Source organism: Ambystoma mexicanum, chromosome 3q (genome assembly GCF_040938575.1).
Source record: "Ambystoma mexicanum isolate Mex_15411 chromosome 3q, UKY_AmexF1_1, whole genome shotgun sequence".
Taxonomy (NCBI): domain Eukaryota; kingdom Metazoa; phylum Chordata; class Amphibia; order Caudata; family Ambystomatidae; genus Ambystoma; species Ambystoma mexicanum.
Window position 1 is genome coordinate 954,305,545 of NC_090926.1, and position 20,762 is coordinate 954,326,306.

Here is a 20,762-nt window from a genome sequence, read left to right on the forward strand (position 1 = left end):
TCATTACGATACCGGCGCTAAACCATGGCGCTATTAGCACCATGGTTGGTGCCAGTATCGTAACGTGTCCGCCATGGTGAAATGGGGAAATACCGCCCCATTCCAAGGTTGGCAGGGCGGTATTTCCCCATTTCCCCATTCCCATTTTTGCCCCATAGGGCATAATGGGAATGGCGAAGGCGCTACGTACGGTACCGCAAATTGCGGTACCATACATACCGTGAAGGTCCCTTTGCGGGTCCCTACTTTAACGGCTGGTCTAGACCAGCCTTTAAGGTCGGGTCCCGCAAAGGGACCTGGTAATTAGGCGCTAATGGGTTAACGGCGCCGCAGCCTTTTGCGGCGCCGTTAACCCATTAGCGCCAGGGTCGTAATGAGGCCCATAGATAGGTTGTTGCTTACCACTCATTCTGAAAACCCACTGGTTCTGGGCATAGGTGATTGCAGGAGCCATACACCACTATCACTAGCAAGAGGCAAGCATGCTTGCGATTGTTAGAATGGGATTGTGTCAAGGGATGGGTAACATTTCCGCCTCCAAACCGCAAAGTGTGGAATGAGCACTGTATTTCGCTTCAGCCGGTTCCACAAAATCAGCATTATGGTTCCACCGCTGCAGAAATTTAGCCCAGTTTTGTGTGGTTTAGCATAGGTTGTGGTGTTTTTTTCAATGTTGGTTCCATGTAACGAGACGAGAAACTTTGCATGGGTCTTTTCATTAATCTGTGCTGGTTTCGCGCAGCAAAACGAGAAACTTTGTGTGGGTTTTTCCAAACTGTGCTAGTTTCACACAGTGCCATGAGAAACTTTGCATAGGGTTTCGATTCATACCAGGTTCGCACAGCAACAAAAGAAACGTTGGGCAGGTAATTTGCCAAGACGAGAAACTTCATGTGGTTGTTTTTTTAACCATGCTAATTTTGTGCAAAGACACAATAGAGTTTCCACAGTTTTCCCCCGACACGAGAAACTTTGTGCAAGCCTTTTTTTCCGACCTGTACTTGTTTTGCACTTTGGCACGAGAAACTTTGCTTGGATTTTTTTAATCTGAGCTAGGGTCGCACTGCGGCACAAGAAACCTGGTTCCACTCTTTTCAATTTGTGCTAGGTTTCACACAGCAGCACGTGACACTTCAGGTGGCTCTGTCGATTTTTTTTGGGGTTCTCACAATGGCACGAGAAACTTCATGCAGTGCTTTTCTGTTTACGCAGCTGCACAAGAATCTTCACGCAGCTATTTTTGATTTACGCAGCAGCACAAAAAAGGTTGTGCCACTCTTAATGAAATGCGGGTGTGGTGGATCGGCGGATTGGGGCGAAATAGAATGAAATCGGGCAGATTTCACTTCCACAGCTGGTGGAACAGAATTTAACAATTTTGACCAGGCCAAGATGTGTCCCAAGTTATATTGGTGACACACTACGTGCTCTGAAAGCCAAAATGCAATTGTCCATTTACGGAGGGAATTTCTCCAATTTCAAAGTAGCTTTGGTCAAACATTTAGCATATTTCACAAGTGCATCTGCAGGTCCTGTTTAGACCCATGCCATGTGGGGATTCAGTAGCAACACACTCTCCTCCTGGGGAGGAAGCCATAAAGGCCCCCATCAGGAGTTGTCCCTCCTCCGTGCAGAAGCACTTTCACTTGACGTTCCTAGGAACTGTTGGGCTGAAATCACCACGCTGTGTTAAAATGCAATTTTTCTCACCCACGCTGGCAAAGTTGGATTATTATATATAATCCTCCTTTGTCTAGATTTTGCTGCCAAGTGTGAAGAATTGCTGTCTTGCTTGGGAAGCACACATTCTGCCATTCTACGGGCAAAAGTGTTCAAACCAGAAACATGTTGCTGCTAGACAGTCCCCTTTTATTATGATGTGTGTCAGTGTGTGATCATAGGTTTGCACCATCTCACCCCTGCCTCACATATATAGTGCACTAGCTGGAGGGCAAAGGCCGATTGAAATGAGACTGCATGACTTCACGCCTGCGTTATTGGGAAATCAATGTACAAACCAGGTAACTTCTACACACTATCCGTAAGACCACCAGGCAGCCAGGACCCCATGAACACCCCAACTACTGTCCCTTTTTCAACCTTATAAGCAAAATGCAAAACGTAAATCCTCTTTATTGCTGCCGGAGTAATGCCACCCTTCTTTATTCCTTAAAAAGCTTCAATTCAAATATGTCAATGGAGTTAATTAAAGGGGAGGAAAGATAGCTCAGGGGCAATGTGTATGTCTTGGAAGCGAGACAACGCCGCGCAACACAGGTTTGCATCCTGATCCTGCGCTTAGAAATTACACGCTGGTATTAAGAGCGTTATAAAAGAACAATTAAAACATTAACAATTATAATAATTGGCTAATAACTCCATATGGCTCATGTTTGATGCATAAAAGACCCTGATAAAATAATATCCATGGGTATTGTCTCCCGATCTATGGAATAAACCACCAATTTGATTCATTAATGCCCTAGCAGCAGCTACATGTTTACATTTTCAGAGACCCGAATTCAGTTGCACCACCGCTTCTTAAGTCCCATAAGGTTTGTAAGAAAGAATAAGGGCAACCCCAAAACCAAGGAATTACAATGATCCAATCTTGGGGGTCATACATTTGTGAATAGGAGAGAGAAGAGTGTGATCCTAATTAGTTTTAGTAGGAATAAGCAGCTGCTTCCAACTGAATTGGCCTGAGATGCAACATGTTTTACTTTACTTTTCATGGAATGGGAGTGGCAAGATCCCGTTTTCTGTCCTAAGAGAATTGTCTCAGTTGTTGGTCCATTGACTTGCAAATTATGTATATGCTCTCACTCTTAACTTGCAAAGATAAATGCTGGAGGTGCCAAGAATACCATCCTGCAACCACAATGTCAATTTGTATAATAATAATAATAATAATAATAATAATAATAATAATAATAATAATAACTGTTATTATTATTATTATTATTATATTTATTGAGCGTGGATCTTACTTCGAGGAGCAACAGAGCACTTTACAGAGGTATAAGACAATACAGATGCATAACACCGCTTTCAGAAGTAACAGCAGAACAGCAGAACAGATATACAGTGGATAACACCGCTTTCAGAAGTAACAGCAGAACAGCAGAACAGATATACAGTGGATAACACCGCTTTCAGAAGTAACAGCAGAACAGCAGAACAGATATACAGTGGATAACACCGCTTTCAGAAGTAACAGCAGAACAGATATACAGTGGATAACACCGCTTTCAGAAGTAACAGCAGAACAGTAGAACAGATATACAGTGGATAACACCGCTTTCAGAAGTAACAGCAGAACAGTAGAACAGATATACAGTGGATAACACCGCTTTCAGAAGTAACAGCAGAACAGTAGAACAGATATACAGTGGATAACACCGCTTTCAGAAGTAACAGCAGAACAGATATACAGTGGATAACACCGCTTTCAGAAGTAACAGCAGAACAGATATACAGTGGATAACACCGCTTTCAGAAGTAACAGCAGAACAGTAGAACAGATATACAGTGGATAACACCGCTTTCAGAAGTAACAGCAGAACAGCAGAACAGATATACAGTGGAGCGTAGGGTACAGAGGGGCACAGAGGAGCGGTACAGCGGTATGGTGTGGCAGAGAGGAGAGTGGTGCAGGGGGGACGTGATGGCCTAGCTGTTGAGGAGGATCATCATAAGAATATAATGTGGTAGTGTAAAGTGTTTTGCCTCCCATATAGTGATGATTAACTCAAGCACCCCCATCATAAATAAAAACTGTGGAAACATATATATAGGTCAAACATTCCAATGTTGTAAAAAGATATGCCGAATACATGCTCACAGTAGCCATATATATTTAGCCATGCATAAACTATGTGTGCAATTGGCAGTAAGAATGCACCTAAGAGTAGAGCATCTTGTTTGCCTATTATTACATGTTTATTTGGACATGTTCTACGAGATTTGACACACATATCAATCTCCTGGTGCTGAAGTAGACACCAGCTTCATAAAATGTGATTTGCATTTGTTAAGTACCAAAGTCAATAATGTTTATTTGATTGAATTCAATATTTACAACAATCTGGACCTGACTGCATCTTGTATTTGTGTCTGGGCTGTTTGATACTCAATCTTAGAAGTGCAAATGTATATTTGTATTTTTCTTATGCTTCAATAATTCTGTGTCCTTTTTTAATGTATTAATCATTTATATGAATGATATATTTTTGAATATATGACAACATATGCATACAATCATGTATAATAGCGTACATAATATAAATTTAATGCAGTTTCTACACAACCGACATTAAATGTATCACTGTGAAATGGCATAGACTTGCATCATTTTATTTCTTCACCCATTTTGCACATCTGACGGGGTGTCCCCCTTCCAAAGGTTTTGAACTAGCGAAATTACCTATCTAAATGTCTTTGAAAGTCTGCAGCCGCTTGGGCCATAATTATAACCTGTCATGGTTTATTGCCTCAAGATGTAATAGTAAATACGTTACTTCCAATAGTATATTTTCTAAGGCTACAACTGCATCTCCAACATCGAGCTACAGTAAACCAATCCCTCTGATTTGGCCATTAAAAACGTGCGCCTTGGATTTAAGAGAACTGGCCTCATCACAGGCTGGGTGGATTCATGGGCTTCATTACTTCAGGCAGTAATTACCACCACATCTAGTGGTATTTCCAGAATGCCACCCAATTAAAGAAATAGCCTGAGCTTAAAATAACAGTGGTTTGATTTCTGGAAAACAGCTGGCCTTATTCCAGAAAAGCCACTAAAGGTATATTTTTTAAAGAAGAATATTTTTCCATGTCCTTAGTAATTTTGCTAGTGGAAATGACAATCAAACTCATTCCGAGCATGCCGGTATCTTGGCGGTAGAGCTGCCGGGATACCAGCATTTGCTACTTACCTTTACCAGCACTCGGTCCAGCAGTATTGACGCCGGATAACAAGTGCCGGCGAGACTGTTTAAATCCCCATTCATGGAGTCTTGTAAGACTCCATGAGCGGTTCTTCCGTCATTACCGCCACCGGAAATGCTGGTGGCGGTAATGAGGGCTTTTTTGGCTCGTAGGGCACATGGCTTACCTGTAGCATTAGCTGGAGGAAACCAAGGTGCCCGACCTGCAAACCCGCAGTCAGGTGGTCTGGTAAAGTGTCGGTGTCCACGGATATCAGCACTTTTTTCCTAGACCGCCCGACTCGGAATTAGGCCCAATGTATAGTTGTGGGTTCGACTATTATTGTAAGTGTTTTGGTCATGCTTTACAATGTCCCTATGACTGCAGTGATTTGCCCGCATTGAAATGAAACTCTATGGCCATCAGGAAAGGAGGCAAGAATTGGGAGATTTTTGGGAGGAACCTGTAATCCGCCCTCACTTATCCCTGCCATTTCTCCCTTGGAATACCAGCAGAAGTTCATGCCTACACTGCTGTAATGAGGGACAGGGTAAAAAAATAGCCAGCCACGCTACAGCTACCAGACTTCCCTGCATACCATTTTTTACTTACTGTAGTGGGATGGATTTTGCCTGCAGGACCTGAGTTAAGATTCATCCCTAATGAGTGCCGAGGCACGAAAAGCATGCTAGCAGGACAACAACAATGGAGTGTGGAGCTGACTGCAGCTGACACCCAGAGTGTGCCCCTCACACCTCTTTATTTAACACTTTTAGTAGCCCTCCTCCACTCACTGTGCACTTTGAGTATACGGGGGAGAGATGTGGCTTGCCTGGCTCTGCCACACTACAGCAACCAGAATGTCCTACATAACAATATTTTAACTAACTGAGTTGTATTTAACCAGCAACACCTAAATCAAGCTGCCTCACCCCTCTTTTTTATGTAAATAATTAAACATCGTTTCCCTGGATACTCAGGGGCTCCTGATCATCAAAAGTAATCGTGGTGCCGCTCCTTGTCTACTGAGACACCTGTTCTAGATTGCAAGTACAGCGAAGAGGCTGGGTGATTGAAGAATGTGAAGGAGTCCTCTTTAGCATTCTTTGAGGCAACACTCCACGGAATTTCAGGGTTTGGGGGGTTGTTTCACTAGTTCGGAGTGGCAAAATCATTCTTCACAAAACGTATCACTTATCATTCAATTGGCAGTGAAAGGGTACTTGGTGGTTTAAAGTTATTACGTGATCATTAGAAGGATTTTGACTGGAAAAAGTATGAATGAAATGTCTATTAGCATACTGCTGAATTATATTCCTAGTTAAGTAAGTAACGTAAAGGTTTATACAGAGAGAAACATTGAAGAAATGTTTGTCTCTCTGCCCCCTTTTATTTGCATGAGTCCTGTCATGTACTGGTTTCATGCACCGGATCCTTTCTAGGGCCACTTGCTGAACTGGCAGATTCGCTGGAATCATATGTAAAGCAGGGTATCCAGGACCTTTTGTCCTCTGCATACCTGAAGAAATGGGCATGCTCTAACGAAGGAGCAAGATTAGGGGTTCCTGGATGGGTGAAGGATGAGCACAACTCGAGAAGAAGGGAATACGTGAGAAATTTGCAAGGGAGAAAGGGCAAGATCTCAGGAGGGAAAAGATGAAGAAAAGATGCATATTTCGTCCGATTTCCGCTCATCATCGATTTCTAATGCATTCTGCTTTTGTGAGGTAGGGCTGCGTGTAAGCAGGGTCGGATTGGCCCCTCGGCCTTTTGGCCCCTGGTCGGGCTGAAATCGTCCCTGGGGAGGGGGGGCCGGTTTCTGACCATGCCGGTTTGGAAGAAAAGAAATCAGAAAAAGAAAACTTTTTTTTTCCACATTTTCTTTTTTCAAAAAGCCTTTCATCCTTCTTAGGTCGATAAATGAGTACCAACACAGGTTGGGTAATATTATATCCATATTTGTTCTATAAAAAAGAGCAATACAATAACATTATCATTTGGCTTTGGACGTCTGCTTGGATTCACAGTAATTTAGTGTACTCAGGACCAATGCTATTTGATGCCACTTCCTGTTTTGTCAAGGGGTGAAAGGTCGTGTTTCATCACTTCCCAGGATGTCACTTTGGGGTGAGGTCAAATGACATCACTTCTGGTGATGTCATCAGAGGTCAAGGGTCGTAAGGCGAGGGGTGGGCCACTTTTTTGAGGCAATGCGTGGCCACTTTTTTTTGGGTGACCGGGCCTATTTCTTGTCCTAGTCCAACCCTGCGTGTAAGGGTCTCTTTTCACCTGAACAGGAAGGAAGAAGCTGACTAAACTAAAATGGCTGACTCAGGTTAGCTAACAAGTGTGCTAGAATGAGACCATAAAAGGAACATTCTCAACTTTGTCAAATATTGTGGAAATAACATTGCACAGGCCATGATGTCTATGCATCACTTGAAACAATATGATGCATAGAAAGATACAGACGACAACTCTATAGAAACAAACATGATGCACTTGACCGTTACAAAGTGATGTGTGATGGGCAGAGTGTTAACTGTTGGTGCATTTGTAACGAATACAAGCCTTAAAACTAACGCTGATTGACAGAAATGATGCTTTGTGGTCAAGCAGAGACAAATGGAAAGCACAGTTTTATTGAAAGGAGAGTGGTTTCATTGCAGAGAGAAGGGAGGGAGAACACAATGAAGTGAGACAACAAAGCAAAGAATGGTGAGGCAACACGAACAAAGCAGGGAAAGAAAGAAAGAAAGAAAGAAAGAAAGAAAGAAAGAAAGAAAGAAAGAAAGAAAGAAAAAAGAAAGAAAGAAAGAAAGAGAGAAAGAGAGAGAAAGAAAGAAAGAAAGAAAGAAAGAAAGAAAGAAAGAAAGAAAGAAAGAAAGAAAGAAAGAAAGAAAGAAAGAAAGAAAATCATTTTAGGGAGTGGGAGAAAAGACGCAATGGACAAACACAGGTTACAGAAAGGCAATGCATGGAGGGATGACATGAAGGAGAAACAAGAAGGAATAGGGGATGGAAGCAATGCATCGATAAGCAATGGGAGAGTGGAAGGAATTCAGCCGGGGAGGAAAGAGGAAGGATTGTAAGATACAAAATGAGTTGATTTAGAGCAGAAAGGAAGGGAGAAAAGATGCGCTAAGGAGGTTAAAGGAGATTGGATAGATTGAATCACAGACGCTGAGGAACGGATGAACAAGGAAACTGAACTGAAGAGATGGAGAAAGTGAAAAAGGAAGAGAATGAAGGAAAAGTAGATGTTGATAGAGAATGCCCGAGATGGACCACACTGCTTTCCAAAACACTGCTCAGAATCCCCACATGGAGGACGAAAAACCACGAGCATGTGTTTGCTCAACAGATGGGGAAAATCTGTCAAAAAATAATCTTTCAGTCTTAAATCTTTCCTATGTCTTTGTTGCGCCAGAAAACCGACATAAAATAAACCTGAAGGTTTTCCTCCGGAAATGGAAGGTCTGTTTGCATATCAGAGTGATGAGCCTGCAGCAGCCTCAGAGAATTGCATGCACTGCTCGGGGACCTGGCACGGCGCTGTTTATCTGGCACACTCCAACAGATGGTTTCAGCACCTGATGTCTGAGCTGCATTACTGCGGATATCACGATTCACTTTTCATCAAGTCCATTGTTTATTGCTCTGTCCCGGTGCTGAAATTCTTGTCTCCCCACCGTGATTGCTTCAACTCGCAGGCCTGTGTTTAGTTTTGTCGGCTGCACAACGCATGACGTCCAAAACGATGCCAATATCAATTAAACATACACCTTGTTGCCCTTTTCAATTACTACCGCAATCTGCCTTGGAATTTCACGCAGTACTGCACCCTAATACAAATGCCCAACCCAATTCAGATGAGAGGTTGGATTGCATATCCAACCTGTGTCCTTTTCCTCCAGTGCTTTAAATGCAAAGAGGAACATTGTACACAATTGCGTTATATGGTTTCGGATTGCATGGCCTTTTAGGGAAATTTCTAAACGCACATTTTTTTTCTTTTTGCCAGACCTTTTGTCACTCACAGATGTGTTTGCCCATGAAACAGTGATCTTCCCAAGATGGGTTTCTCTAAGGTATTAGGAAGACTAGAGTGGTTTGCCTAGTTGGTGAGTGTGGATTGAGTGTGGATTGTCCACTCAGAGTTGTCACACATTGCACCCTTCTGTGACATCTGATTGTGAATGTTAGTCTGAGACAGTTCTCTTGAGAGGTTGAGGAGTTTGACTCGTACTCCCATGGTGATCTGACTTTGCAAACCTCTGAGATATTTATTTGAATGTGCATATTAGTGCGGGTTGCGAATTTATGCATGCGCTTTTGATATCGATCTGATTTAGGACTGGAACGTGGAAGTTAATGGTGATCTGGTTGCATATGCATGCGATGACCTGGATGAGAGCATGCATGTGGATGTGCACATTCATTCGTATGTGGCTGTGTCTGGGCATGTGGCTGCAGGCATGCATGGGGATGAGGTTGGTAGTAGTCATACAGTTGAGTTGAGGAGGTGGGGTTTGGGGATGAACTGCAAACTGGACATGGATAAAGATGTGGTTGTTAACCTTGAAGGGGATGGGGACCTTGATGTGAATATGATGTTGATTAGGAAGTGGAAAAGTGTTTTAATGTTGTTTTTTATATGGATAGTGGCATGAGTGTGCATGTGGATGTGAGTAGTGTTCTGGGTGTGGAAGAGGACATTGAAGGTGCTATAGGTGTTGATTTAGGAATGTGAGTATGTATGTTCTTACATAACTCTTAGTGCACACTTTGCGTCATTTCAGAGTGCTATTGTGGACTGGAGAAAAGGAATGGCAGGTGGACTAGTAGACAAGGAAGTAGACGGGGGTGGGGGCTGGTGTGAGAGAAGACAGGAGGGGAATCAGTAGCAGCCAGTGTCAATAAAGAGGAACAGAAAGGGGATTAGACAACAGGGAATACAGTGTGTCAGGGACGAGGGCAGAGATCCAAGGAATGTAGTGCTCTGCCTACCTGTTCCTTCACAGTGTCTGCAAAAATGTCACACCCTGCTCTCTGGCTCTCTCAGGAATGGATACATTTGCGTAAAGAGACCAGTGTCATTTCTACTTAGATTTTAAACACAAATCTGTGTAATTGTAGTAATAATTACTTTGTAATTTTAAAAATGTCTAGGTGATGTCAAACTATCTTTCTTATATACACGGTTTACTTGTTTATATTTTAAATGATATACAAGTTTAAATCATTTACAAAATTGGTGATGTATGTTGAATTGGCATAAATATTATTATTATTTTTTTAAACTATGTAAATACGATTGAGTATTAATGCTGTCTTATTTTTTAATGATTCATCTTTTTATTTGAATTAACTATCTTTAACGGTTCAAGACAATTCGTAACAAAACTGTTACATTTAAACTGTTTACATATTAAAATGATGCTTATAATGGTTTTCTATGCACTTTTATTCTGATACTTTGTTAAGAGAACTTAAATGTTCATGTTTTAAAAAACAGTTTTAAAATATAAAACATGTTTAGAAAATGTGTTTTAATATGTAAAATGTCTTTTTATTTCTGTACATGTTGCAATCATTTAAAACAGATTTATAATTACTTGCTATCTTGGAATTTGACCAGATGTCTTTGACTCCATGAACGACATCCATAGTGGTGTGTAGCATGATTCCTCTTGAATACATAGTGACAGATGCACTGTGAGTTCCCCACTGGCAGTAGTGAAGAGACATAGCAACAGAAGAGGGACAATTTGAGCAGGTAAACCTTGAGCTTGTATTAAACTCCATCCTCTCTGTTATTAGTGTTGCTAGCATAACATTATGAATCCCAAGTGGGCACTAACTTAATACATATTTTTTTCCTTTTCTGAGGTGGAAAGCAATAGGAGCTATAGCCAGTATCTTAAAACCGGAGCAGGGTTGCCATTGCCATTGCAGCCTGGGGATGATTGTAAAGTGGCAATTTATCAATTTATCAATGTATCATCCCCATTCCAGCCTGGGGATGATTGTGAAGTGGCAATAGGAGATTATGTGGGTGCAGGCATTGTACCTGAGTACACACCAGAGAGCTCCAATGCCACCAGGGCTGCTGAAACCACCACACTATACAATTATACAGTATTTATAGGCCTCATAACAAAAGAAATTAGAAATATCAATGACAAGCTGTGGGGAATATGGCTTCAGCTAGACCACATGGCGGCCATGATCAACCATTTCCCAGAAAGATGCATAGCACATGGGTGGCTGTTTAAAGTTATGTTTTTCCTATTGAGTTCATGTATATATGACTAACCTATTCTATCGTGTTAAATGATGTTTTCACTTGTGTGTTTGTTTTGCTGTAAGCTAACAACTTTTCATTGTATTATTTTGCTTTATGAATAAACATAGTTTTACCCTTGAAACATGTGGTTTGTTGTGTTATGTTGTTTAGTTTTCTGGAGCAGCTAGACCTGTGCCACACTGATAAGGTGAATGGATGACAGAAGTTATGGGAGTCAAGTTCATGCGGGCTGAAGAGGTTTTATGAACTCTTCTAGAGCTCTTAAAGAATGATATTTTATCTCTCAAACAAGGTAAATTTGCCGTTTTCACACAACTTCACTAAGTGAAATGTAAATTTTGGATTGAAGAATTAAGGGTATCATAAACTGAAGTAGGTTTTCAAATATAAATAATATTAATGGACCGGTGTCTTAGTGCCCCAATGCTTTCAATACAATGTTTGGCCTGTTGGCCACAGCTTTGAATTCTGGTAGATCTGCTTATTTAGCAATATTTCCATTGTAGTCACAATGGCAGGTTTTTAAGTCAGTCTGACACGGTTACTGTTGCTATTTGTCCCTCATCACCTATTTCATAGGGCATTTCAAAAGGGTACAATTGATGAATATCAGACATCTATTTTGAAATGATAAGAATAGTGTAATGTTCCGATCTTGTCTCTCCATCCATGCTGCTAAACTCTGGACCAACGTAATTGTGGTACTTAGTAATATCAAAGAGCATCTGACATTCAGGAAATGCATCCAAACTTTTATATTCAAGGATTCTTTAGACCCCCGTTGTCAGTGTGTGCTGAGATAATCTTGAGATGTAGTAAGCAAAATGATACAATGCAATATATACCGATCATTGTAAATACAATATATAAAATTGTAAAAACATCGATTGACTAGGTGTAAAGACTGGAGGGGGGTCTATACTTCTGCTCTCGATATGGCAGAGGAGAGGCACAGAGGACCTCATCCAAGATTCTCTATTATTGGTATCAGGGTCGAGCAATCAGGAGGTGATGCGGGCTGGTCAGTGTAGTCTCCAACCACCCACAAAGGAATGTCCACACACTGTATTAGTTAAAACACAGTCTTTATATAATTAATATTCAAGGTTATGTACAATATCACGATACCTCACTTTGTACTCGGTTATCTATAATGGCAAATCTATACAGTTCTACATGGTACCACAATTACTATTCAATCTCTTTAAAGTGCATCAACTGTACGGTTAAATGTCACACAATTCAGTTTGTAAAGGAAACCAATAATAGATATAAGAGGAAAGCAGCTGGTTAGAACAATTGGCAGAATACGGCCCCATGTACCTAGAAAGAGTTCTGTGTGGAGGTCCCCCTACCTGGGCAACCTTTAGAATAAAGATATATCACAAGCCCTGTCCATATATTGTTCACAAGAGTATGTCCCAATAGTTAAGTAACCCCAAAGTACCTGGCGTTGTAGCGTTCCTCATCGGGGAATCAACAGCCCTTCTTAAGTGCCCTCCCTTTAAGGCAGGAGTCACGGGTCGTCGAACGTCCGGCAAAGAACAGGATGAACTACGGCGGCGATGTGGCAGCTTCTTTCCAAGCGCTGCTCATCGACGGGGAAGCGTGAACGTCCTGCAAGGAAGAGGTGTACGGGGCACCTCAGTTTCGATGATCTGCACCGAAAAGAGTTTGAAGAACTGTGGCCCAGCAAGGGCGTCGAGTCGGCAGTAACTCTGTGGTCTTTGGGTGGCACGAAACCCATTGGTGGATGCTCCTCAGCGTGTCGATGGCCTGGCCTTCTCCGGTGGCATAAGCAGGTGGCGGTGCGGATGAGCTTGTCCATGAATCAAAAGTTCTTAGGCAACGGGAGCAGGGCGGCTCCGGTCGGCAACGGTGGTCATCGACGGTGGTGGACAACAGTCCAGGCGCTTCTCTTTGGAATTCCGCGGTAGTCCTCGTCTCCGGTCGGCATCCTTTCCTAGGTCTGTCTACCATGGAGCTTTTGCAAAGATCAGCTGGTGCATGATGGTCCCTCATAGCTCGGGAAGAGAGTGCCTTACCAGGTCCTCTCTGGATCAGTCCTTGGAGACACAGCAGCTTTCAGGTTGATGGAGAAGGGCAAGAGCAATTCTTCTCTTCCAGCATGGCTTCAAGGTCAAGATTCAGTTTCACTTCAGTTACTCGTCATAGTTTGGACTTCAGCTTCTGAACACAATTCTTAGCAGCGGGAGATCCCCAGATATACTGTTGATCTCCCATTCATTCTGCTGGGTCACACTCAGGCATCCAATCACTTCAAAGGGAATTCAGCAGGCAGTCAGCCAATCAGGCACACGGTGCATTCAGGCCATTCTTCTCCATCCAGACACTCACAACACAGAAAGTACCATGCCATTCAACACTACACACTGCATTCATACCAGTTTCGGGCAGGGCTGCCTCAGTCATTGTGTCAAACACCAGATACCAGACATCCACAACAAGAAGTGTAGATTTGTCACACACTCCATTCACCCAGGTCCCACCCACAGGTGTACCCACAACATACCGTCGTTGAGAAGGCTCCAGCCAGTCTGGTTGGCACTTCCCCACACTACCATATATGGAACTTCCACCCAACAGCCAGTCAGGGGGAAGGGACAGAGTCAGGGCATCCTAGGACTTCAGGAAGATCAAGGTATCAGGAGATGGAAGGCAAGAGGCCACAGGGGCCAGAAATCTACCGATTCCAATGACAGGGCCTGTGCATCCCAACATGGAGGACGCTCAGGGCACCAGTCAATTCAGCACGGAGCTGCCACCAGCCCGTATCCTGCTCTGTGGGCCACCCACAGGTGCCCAAAACATACACTAGGGGCGCAGGGTTGTACCCCCACCTATGGGTGCCATAAGGGTCTCCCATGGGTCTGTACACCAAACCAAAAGAGAGAGCTGCACTGCCAGGAGTCCCACATGAACTCCTGCATGGAAAACATGACACAACACACGATAAAAAGCAGTAAACGACAAGGATATGGAGGCCCTGTCCCTCCGATGCATTTCCAGCATCACACAAGGTTATTACAATTAACTGTTCCATTTTTAATTAACTGATTTCCCAATCTGCTCCCCCAAAGAACCCCAAATCCTACCCCCTGTCCCCTAGATATCTGTTTTTATCCTTTGGGCATGTAGCTGTCATCAAAGGCTGGTTGAGCTCAAGGAAATATGCTCCTGACAATGTGACTGTCACTCTTGTAGAAAAGGAAAGAGATAAGAGTTAGGGACACACAAAGACACTGAGATAAGTAGAGTGTGCAGAGAGATGAGAGAGAGAGAAAGAGACAGAGAGAGAGAGAGAGAGAGAGATAGAGAGAGAGAGAGAGAGAGAGAGAGAGAGAGAGAGAGAGAGAGAGAGAGAGATAGAACAAGAGAGAGAGAGTACTAGATTGCCTCATGTTTTGTTAGTTATATGTTAATCGGGTGACACCCTGTTTAAGGAAGCTTACAAACCGACCCAAAAAGATTAGCATAATAAATATTGGTAATGGTAATGGTAATGTTTATTTATAAAGCACCTATACACAGCTACGAGTTTCAAAGTGCTTTATTTAAATGTCAGGTCTCTATTCCCTATTTCAGACAATCCTCACTTTATTAACTTAGCATGTAACAATCCACCCTCACTCTGAGACAGTCAACAAGCTGATTTGAAATAACATTTTATTTAATTAAACAATATAGTATCACAATAATGTGACTGGTGATCGCCACTTAAGTCCCTTTGAGACTGCAGATGCATCTCCACTTAAACCAGTTAATATATTCATGTTTCTCTATATGTAGGCACACAATTTGGTAATGCTGATTTCACACAAAAATAACCCAACCATCTACAGCAGAGAATTATGCTTATTTTAAAACCACACAACCGTATTTGACTGCATCTTTAATGATGTTGGTATTGTTGCAAACAATTGGAAAGTCTTTGGATTCTCATCATGTCTGTTGCTTTTGAAATAATGTGACAGGGCGGGGCTAACTCATCACTATTTTCAGCAAACCATGGTTACCTCACAACAACTTAGTTCAAAGCGTTCATTACGGACTATCATTCAAATATTTATTGGAATTATGGCAGACACCATTCATGGAATGTTTTATTCCGTATTCAATCTAAGATGTCTAAAACTTCAAAAGATCGCACATTGCATGAAAATGTCCAAATCTGACTTTTCTAGTACAGTTTCAATTGTATTTATAAATCCATTTTCGAGTAATACATCTTTTAGAAAGTGCTCACCAAATACATTTAAATGCTATCTGTGACTTTCATAAATCATTTGCTAAAATATCTAAATAATCCAGGTGCATATGTACTTGCTATGTGTCTGACGTTTAAAGGCTCAGGTAAGAACACTGATTGACTATAGGCAGCTCAGTAATGTATGTTCTGCCTTTAGTATGTGCATATCCTCCAGATTTGCTCTCAGGAAAACTCGTCCTGCTTTGAATAAGGCATCTAAATCAACTCCAATCTGGGTCAGGCCTTTAAAGTTAGTACCTCAACAATGACATCCAATTTTAATCCAACCAGACTCTCGCTTCTGGGGCCCTATTATTTCTCTTTTTATTTTCTGCAAAACTCTCCCTTCTTCCTATGTGTTGTAATTTAAACACCCAGAAAAGTCCACCCACAAGGGAAAGATGAGTACTTATTCTGGTTTGTGAATGTATTTTATTGTTATCTGGACCCAAGTGAAAATAATTAATCTCACATCCACTTCTTTCCTATTAGCTCTTCCAATTAACAACACTGGGTACAGGAGTGTCTGTCTCAATGTCTGGTTTAATTTCTCAATAAGCCCCCCCCCACTTACCATCTGACATGGCTTAATTACAGACTTTAATCAGAATAATGTAACCATTTTACAAATATGTATTCTGTCTATAGCCCAGTTTTCAAAAGTGCATGTTCATAGGTCTCTTATTATGTAAAGTGGTTCCCAATTCATCCCACCAATCTAGAAGGCAACACTACAAACTATTAGATTAATATTTGCCACTGGTGCCGGATGGTGTTGTGTCGGACATGGCAACCCCCGAGGCAGGTGTGGGTGGGCAACTGGGTCCTGGTGCTGGGCTGTGGAGGGATGGGATACCAGTCGGGAGTCTTCTGTTCCAGCAGGGGAGGTCACAGCAACTGGTCCCCTGCAGATGGTTGATGTGCAGGCAACAAATGGCAGGGCACTGTTGGCAGCAGGCAGGCATCAGCAGATGGCTGTGGCAGCAGCAGATGGCTTGTCTTCGGGCCCAGATGCCACCCGGACTTTCTGTGGACCTGCCCCAACCAACACAGCCAGGCTGGTGGAGATCCCATCCCTGCCACAGACGGGAGTCTGAGCTCCAGCACAGGTGGTCACACCAGCAACTGGACCCCTGGCAACGGATGATGTGTGGGCACCTGCACGATGGCCCCGGGTGTTGCCATCTACCAGGAGGCAGTCGTGGTGGCAGCGGCAGGCAGCAGAAAGGCGGTGGCAGGCTCGGCGTAGGAGGCATGTGGCCTCGGGGCCATTAACATCATTGGGGCAGGCATCGGCCGGTGGGAAGGAGGACCTAGGATTTGGAGTGTCTTCCGTGTGGCAGCGGTTGCGCCAGCAAATAGGTGCTGGTCAGGGTGGAGAACTCCATGCACAGGGCATTGAGTCGGGCTGAGTGCCTGGAGGCAACTCGCAGGGAGTTGGAGGAGGCCATGGCTGCATCCCTGCGAGACCTCCAGGCCAGGGATGAGGTCTGCCTAGGGAACATCGATGTGGAGTTCAATGATGCCCTGGCCCGGAACATCAAAAGGTGAGCCGTGGGAATGGCCCGCCACCTTCGGAAATAGTTATGTAGGTGTAGGTTTCCTTTCTTTTTTTTTTCTTTGGGGCGCATGTACTATGCACCGCATTTTTGTAAATGGTTATTTATTATGTAGGTTTTTGGTTAGGTTTCCTTTGGATTGTTGGGCTCATGGACCCTTGAATGTTCATTTGTATATAGTTATGGACCTGAATTTACTTTTTTTTTTTGGACCCATGGAGGAATGCTTTGCTTTTTTTGGAACTTTGGATTTTGTTTTATGGATTGACACTTTGGAGCCATTTTACTTTGGATTTCATTGTTTGTAGCCTTCATTTTTGTTGCTTTATTTTGGACATCCAGACTTGGATTTATTGTTTGTTTTCTTGTGTGCTTTCGTTTTATTCATTCAGTTTAGTATTTAATACAGTATTTTTCTCTACTTTACTTATGTGGTCTTCTCTCATTCGTTTTGTGCATGTCAAAATGTGTGTTTTCTCTGTCATGTGTCGCCATTGTGTGGGTCTGACAGATATGTATTCATGGCCATGCTGGTTATTTTGTTTCTATCATGACATGGGGAATTCTATGTGGCGTGGATGGAATGCTTGGTTGGGTGTTTGGACTGGGGTGGCGTGGGGTAGGATTTGGGTGGCCATAAGGGCCATGGTTCTGGATTGTGATGATGTGTTGGGTGGGGGGACATGAGTCGGGGCCTGCTGGCAGGTTGGCGTCACTGGGGGTGGGGTGGGGGACATGAGTCGGAGCCTGCTGGCAGGTTGCCGTCACTGGGGGTGGGGGACATGAGTCAGGGCCTGCTGGCACGATGCTGTCACTGGGGGTGGGGGATATGAGTCGGGGCCTGCTGGCAACCTGGGATGGGGGACATGAGTCAGGGCCTGCTGGCAGGTTGCCGTCACTGGGGATGTAGTGGGGGACATGAGTCGTGGCTCCCAAGAGCATGGTGCCATGTGGCCTGCCTGCGAGTGGGGTACACATATTCTGGGGGTGTGTGTGGAGTTTCACATGCAATTGGCCTGGTGCGAGCATGGTACACGTATTCCATGGAATGCGTGTGGAGTTTCACATGCGATTGGCCTGGCGCGAGCCAGGTACGCGTATCCCGGGGGTTGCGCAGGGAGTTTCACATACGATTGGCCTGGTGCGAGCGGGGTACACGTATTCCATGGAATGCGCGTGGAGTTTCACATGCAATTGGGCTGGCGCGAGCGAGGTACGCGTATTCCAGGGTTGCGCGGGGAGTTTCACACGCGGTTGGCCTGGCGCAAGTCAGGTATACATATTCTGAGGGGTGCGCAGGGAATTTCACATGTGATTGGCCTGGCGCAAGCAGGGTACACATATTCCAGGGGTGCGCTGGGAGTTTCACACGCGATTGGCCTGGCGTGAGCGGGGTATTCGTATTCCGGGGTGCATGTGGAGTTTCACACGCAAGTGGTTTGTTGCGAGCCGGGTACACGTATTCCGGTGGTGTGCATGGAGTTTCACACGTGAATGGCCTGGCAGGAGCGGGGCACACGTATTCTGGGGGTGTGCAGGGAATTCGACATGCGACTGGCCTGGCGTGAGAGGGGTATACGTATTCCGGGGTGTGCAGGGAGTTTCACACGCGGTTGGCCTGGCGCGAGTGGGGTACATGTATTCCGGGAGTGTGCGGGTAGTTTTACATGCAATTTTCCAGTGTGGGCCCTCCCGGATGTGGCCCTCCCCCCTCCTCATGCCCTGCAGGCAGTCCACACCACAGGGAAGCACCCTACACCCCTGGGCATGCCCCACAGGCAGCACATCACCCCACACCATGACTCACAAGCAGACCACACCACAGGTGACCGCCTTGCACCCCTGGGCATGCCCCGCAGGCAGCCCATGACCCCAGACCATGCCCCCCAGGCAGCCCATCACCCCAACCCATGACCCGCAGGCAGGCCGCACCTCATGGGACCACCCTAGACTCCTAGGCATGCCCCACAGGCAGCCCATCACCCCTGACCATGACCCGCAGGCAGGCCACCCCACAGGGGATCACCCTACACCCTTGGGCATGCCCAGCAGGCAGCCCATCCACCCAGACCATGACCCTCAGGCAGCCCACACCACAGTGGGTACATTTTCCCTGCAATTTGCCTGCCGCAGGCAGAGTACGTGTATTGAAGGGGGTGCGCAAGTTGATTTCCACACATTTTGGCTGCAACAAGTGGGGTATGCGTATCGAAGGGGGTGTGTAGGCAGATTTTCATGTGTTTTGGCTACCGTGAGCGGGGTACCCATATTGAAGGGGTTGCGCAAGTACATTTTCACGCGTTTTGGCTGCCGTGAGTGGTGTACGCGTAGTTTTTCATGCGATTACAGTGTAGCGGACCTGTGAGGTGGTCCCGGTTTAGCACGGTCCTTTGTGCCTTATTGGGGATTTCAATGGCTTTTCCTTGCGCAAGGGGCATTCTTGGGGGCATAACTGGCACTGCGGGATGTTCGCTGCACCACAGTTCAAAATGGGTTGGGAAATCCATGAATATGCAGTGCGCCAGAATGCTGTTTAGCGTACAGGGCTGGTGCACGCTGGCGCACGCTCCCTCTCTGGGCTGCCCACGTGCGCTGCTTCTGCACTGAATTCTATGAATTACCACCTTAGTGTGCTGGCAGGTTCAAACACTGATGTGCACAATGTATACTTCATGTGTGAAGACTACATTAGAATACATAACTGACTAACATTATTAACTTAACTAAAGTACTAGGTGCTAATTTCTAACATGATAATGTAATCCTCTATGCAAAATGAGGTACAGTACATTTGTTGGGTGCACTGTTTAAAATTCATTTTTACATGAGGAAATGAGCACTAGTATTTTCTTCAACTTGTGGAGAACAGAAAATATGCAAGATGCAGGAAGCAAAACGAAACAGTTACGCTGGATATGAAGATTTCATTGTTCTGAAAACGAAGGCTAGCACAGAGCACATTCATTTTATTATGATTGGTAGGAATTGTAGGCAGACAAGCCATGTCAATAAAGGGCTGAGTCAAAGTATTCCTAAGAAAGAGAAAGGAGGAGGGTTGGCAGTTCATGCTGGGTCCAGGAGATAGACGGACCGGGCTGTCTCAAGGGGGTTGAGCGCTGACTGAATCTAATCAGTTGGTGCTCCCCCACACAAATGTACGGAGGAGTTTCGCGCTGACACTGGGACTGCAAAAGACAGCGAGGTTGTGCGGGAATCTCAGATTACTGGCCTTGGTAAGAGATTTGTGCCAAGTGACGAATAGATTGTATGCCATACGTGTGTGGCTAGGAATTTTTAGTGCATAGAAGTTAGAAATCATTGTATGTTTATTTCTCTCTATATTCAAAGTGTGGGAATATTAATTCATGTTTGCAAAATACCTGCTTGTTCTGTTTTGTTCTTTTATTTTGCTGATGATGCTGTAAATAACATGGTAAGATTTGGTGACTTGTAAATGGCATGCAATACAAAATGTATATAAAAACAATGAAGACTTGTGTGTCATTCATGCATCTGTGAATCATTTATATGAGTGAAGTACGAAATAACAAATAAGAGAAAATCAGTAATAGACACATACAAAGTAGAATGTTGTGTGCGGTGTGATGAGTGTTCTCTTCCTTGCATGCTGATGGGAAGAAGTGCCTAATCTGGCACACAGATTACTGGATGTACATAAACCAGTAATACCAGC